Here is a 5,011-nt window from a genome sequence, read left to right as displayed (position 1 = left end):
TTGATATCCACAACTAATTATATTTAGATAATATAACAATATGCTAGTGCTTTGATCATGTTATGTATATCTAATGTTTGTCAATCTAAGGGCATGGGTGTATACTCCTTAAGCTATAGATTTCCATAAGGAACGAGTTAGACATGGGTGTATACTCTAACTCTTTTCTTTCTTAAAGGATTTAGCATGGGTGTATACTAAGTTGTTCTTTAAGAAAGCATGATTTTGTGGAAATCGACAAACACATGAGGCATAGGGCATGGGTCTATACTTCTGGTTCCCCATGTTGATTAACCCAAGAATCTGGTGTGGATTTCTTTTGTTACTTTTATTAAACCCAAGACTCAGTCATCCGAATTGATTTAACTAACTAGTCCATACCACATGCATATGTTGATCAGGCAAACACATATGAGGAATTCATGAAAGCATGAATTAATCAAGTTAAATATCACGACATGATCATCACAAAGGCGCCAATGTTGAATATTAACTAAATATAACTAGGGCTTCAATCTAGTCCTACTAAATAAATTAGTTACACATGAGTTTGATGTTAAACATCTTCATACAATAAAAAGAAAGGAAAAGAATAAACCCGAAACTTGAACTTGAAGAGCTCCAATTCTTCCCCTTGGAAATTGTGTGTCTACTCTAGAGGTTTAAGGGTCTATTTATAAGCCTTCGGAATACTCTAGAAACCCTAAAAATTGTAGGGTTTGACCCTAGTTCGCACAAAGTTACAAAACCCTAGAATTTACACTTTCCATATCAAGGCTGGCAGCTGACTTGCTCATCACGCATGGGTGCGCTCGATTGCAGCCCCTATGAGATCGATCGCAGGACTGCGATCGATCCTGTTGTGCTGGGCGCTCGATCGCCGATGCCTTGTGCTCGTGGTCTTCACCTGTAGTGCGCGCAGCTCCTCTGCAATTGATTGCACTACCAGAGCCTCCAATATTCTTCAAAATCGCTCTTTAAGTCCGAAACTTCTAAGATTGCTTCATTTTCTTCCAAGGACCCACAAAAACAAGGAAAACACATAAAAGAACTAAAATGGCATAAATTAACCAAAACTAAAGGATTAACACATGTAAGTTAAGGGCTAAAATATGAATATTTTGGCACTTAACAGTGGTCCGTGTAGATCTCACATTTCTCTCCATACAAGTAGTGTCTCCAAATCTGTAGAGCAAACACAACTGCTGCCAACTCTAGGTCGTGTAAGATAGTTCTACTCATAAGTATTCAGCTAACTTGAAGCGTAGGCAATAACATTTCCGTTCTACATAAGCATACAACCTAAACCCTTCTTAGAGGCGTCTCTATACACTACGAAATTGCCAGATCCCGTAGGTAGTGCCAACACAAGAGTAGTTATCAGGCGCTTCTTCAGCTCTTGAAAACTCTTCTCACACTCGTCCATCCAAACGTAGCGAGCGTTCTTCTTAGTCAGAGCAGTAAATGGTGCTGACAGCTTCGAGAAACCCTTAATGAAGCATCAGTAGTAACCAGCGAGTCCTAAAAAACTTTGGATCTCGAACAAGCTGATTGGCCTAGCCCACTCCACTACTGCCTTTACCTTCTCCGGGTCAACCGCTACGCCCTCTTCGAAAATCACTTGTCCAAGGAAAGACACGCTATCCAGCCAAAACTCACACTTCTCGAGTTTAGCATAGAGCTACTCCCTTCGAAGCCTTTCCAATGCTTTCCGTAGATGCTCCTTGTGCTCCTCCGGAGTCTTCGAGTATATCAGAATGTCGTCAATAAAGTCCATAGTGAACTGATCCAGATAGTCATGAAAGACTCTGTTCATCGTGTCCACGAAGACCGCTGGCGCATTAGTTAGTCCGAAAGACATAACTAAGAACTCGTAATGTCCATAACGAGTCTTTAAGGCCATCTTAGGAATGTCCTCTTCCTTCACCCTCACTTGGTGATAGCCTGAGCGCAAATTGATCTTAGAAAACACGCGCTCCTTGCAACCGATCAAACAGATCGTCAATCCTTGGCAAAGGATATTTATTCTTGATCGTCACCGTGTTCAACTCATGGTAGTCGATGCACATCCTCATTGACCCGTCCTTCTTCTTCACGAACAACACGGGCACTCCCCACGGTGATGAACTAGGGTGGATAAATCCTTTATCCAAAAGCTCTTGGGGTTATTCCTTTAGCTCTTTCAATTCTGACGGCGATATCCTATATAGTGTCTTCAATATAGGATTAGTGCCAAAAATGCCTGTCCTCCTCCGAGAATAAGCTTCCTGGCCCGAACGGCTGAAATCATCAGAGGTAAAGACCTCACTCGTGATCCAATGTACGTCACTTCTCCATCTCCCCACGACCTAAGCGTAACTTGCTTCCGAGCGCAGTTGATAGTCGCCAAATGCTTCACCAGCCAATCCATTATGAAAATAAAGTCATAACTAATCATAGGGAGAACAACTAAGTTTGCAGGAAGTACTCTTCCACAGATGCTGATAGGGCATCTGCAAACTACACGCTTACAGACCACAGCTTTCCCTACGGGGGTAGTTACAGCTAGACCAGGTTCCAAAGTTTGTACTACAAGTCTAGACAGTCTTACGAACATAATAGATACGAAAGAGTGGGTAGCCCCTGAATCAAACAAAACTGAAGCTTCAAATCCAAGTATAGGGACAGTACCTGTCACTACTTCTGATCCTCCTTCCTCCCTTGCCCACACAATCCTTGCTGAAGTGGCCGAACTGGCCACATCGGTAGCAAGTCCCAGTTGCCATTCTACAGGGTACCTAGTGAACTTGGCTACACTTCCTACACAGTTTCGGTATCTAACTTTTCTGCGGCAAAATTGGAGGGTTACGAGAGGTACCTCCTTGTGACCTCTGTGGTGGAAAACTCCCCACTGCCATCCTCTTAGCTGGCTTAGCTCTTCCTGCCGAAGTACCAGGTCCTTGAGCCCTCCTCTTCTGATTCGCGCACTCAGCTACATTTTCCTTCAGGCTTTCTTTGTAAATCGAAGCCCGATCCACCAACTGTGAGAAATCTCAGATATCAAAGCAACTCATCATAATCTGAATGCAAGAGTTCAGACCTTGCTCAAACTTCTTTGCCTTCATTTCCTCATTCGGGATGAGGTACATGCTAAAGCGCGACAGTTGCAGAAACTTCACGGCATACTCAATCACCGACATTCCTCTTTGAACCAACTCTTGAAACTCTCGTGCCTTCGCCTCCTGCACGACTCGGGGAAAGAAGTGTCGATTGAATTCATGCTTAAAGATGTCCTAAGTAATGGTAGTCTCTAATCCCAAATCGGTGGCAAGCACCACCTTCTTGTCCTGCCACCAGCGTTTGGCCTCCCCCGTTAGCGTATAAGTAGTATAAGGCACCATCTACTCATTAGTACACCCAGTTGTAGCTAACAACTCCTCCACATCATTCAGCCAATTCTCAGCGCTGATGTGATCCCTCCTCCATCAAAACTCTCCGAGTGATGACAACAAAAGTCCTTCAAAAAGCATCCAATCCCTTCAACTGGCTGCCTTACAACCCTATTGCGATCTAAGGCTGACACTAGCTGGCCAATCACGTTTATCACTTGATTACCTGGGGTTGCTGCTTTGTAGACTAGGATGTCCACAGGCTCGGGGTGAACATTCCCTTCAAGGCTTCCAAGTTCTAGCACATTAGGTCTAGTTACATGGTTCCTTTGAGGCGGCATTCTCTGCAACGAAAGGCAGAGTTAGAACCGACTCGTCTAGAACCGAGCAACCAAATCTAGAGGCGAAGTCCTAACAGCCTATCTAACCTAAACTTTGGTGTGATCATGGCCTAAGTTCTCTTTTCCTTTATCCTATAGTCCTTTTAGAGCACAAGGCTCCGATACCAACTGTAACAACCCCGGTGAGCAAATCAATTAACTAGTAATTGACCCCATAGTTCGTCTCCCAGCCCTATCCGTCGCAGGACAAGGCTTAGGGATTTCAACCTTTCTCGTTGAAACGAGAAAATTTCAGCGAAAGACTTTTGAAAACTATAGAAAACAGAGAGCAGTAAATTTAACATAAACACAACATGCACTAGAGTAAATATAAAACCTCATAATATATAGATCACCATCAAATGTACCAGTCATCAAACCGTCATCAAAATAGAAATTACAACCCAATATAACATCATTGTCCCAACAAAAGATCAATAGATCAAATCCTAGATCTAAGCTTAAGTAGGGCTAATGAGATTAAAATCTCGATCATATCATCACAGGCAGTTCCTCCATCCTTCCACATAGACTTCAACCATACCGGGTCCATGTCCTAAAAAATGACCCGAATCAGATCCTGCGCAATCACCCAAGTCTGCTCCGACGGCATCCTCTTCTAGGATAGCTAAACCGTGTAGATATTTGTAATGATAGGGAAAATATAAATAAAAAGGGGGATAAGTCTAAGACTTAGTGAATATTAATGCAAATAATGTCCATGCCAATTTAGTGATGAACTCTAATTTTTAGTAAAGCAACAGTTCCATCATGACAGTTTTACATGGGTGTGATATAGATACATAATACATGCATATAATATCGAGTGACAGTCATAGTTCAACAGTATGGTCTACACGAGATATTACCCCTTCCTAGCAGGGTTGGTGCTATCCCGAGGGACTTATTACGAGATTAGGCGGATCCTTATGGTAACTAGTACTTTTGAGTTATGTTGTAGACTTGAAAGCTTTTATGCATTCTTGCATATTAAGGTATATCATGGATCCAACTTGTATAGTGTGGTTTCAGCCACTTTGATGATCCTTGGTAGATGCTCTGGTTGTAATGATTAATGTTTATAGAGTCTTAATGTTTCCGCTAGTTAGTATCTTCTCTTTTCAAGGAGTAGAGATCCCTGAGTCTTGTTCCTCGTGGAATAAGTCTAGGAGACAAACCATGGAGTTAATTAATTATTGGGGTGTTACATGTTTCCAGTTTCCTGAAACTCTCTCTTCTTTCCCGAACCTCCAGCCACTATCC

This window comes from Corylus avellana, chromosome ca11 (assembly GCF_901000735.1).
Source record: "Corylus avellana chromosome ca11, CavTom2PMs-1.0".
NCBI lineage: Eukaryota > Viridiplantae > Streptophyta > Magnoliopsida > Fagales > Betulaceae > Corylus > Corylus avellana.
Note: the sequence above shows the minus strand (reverse complement) of the source record.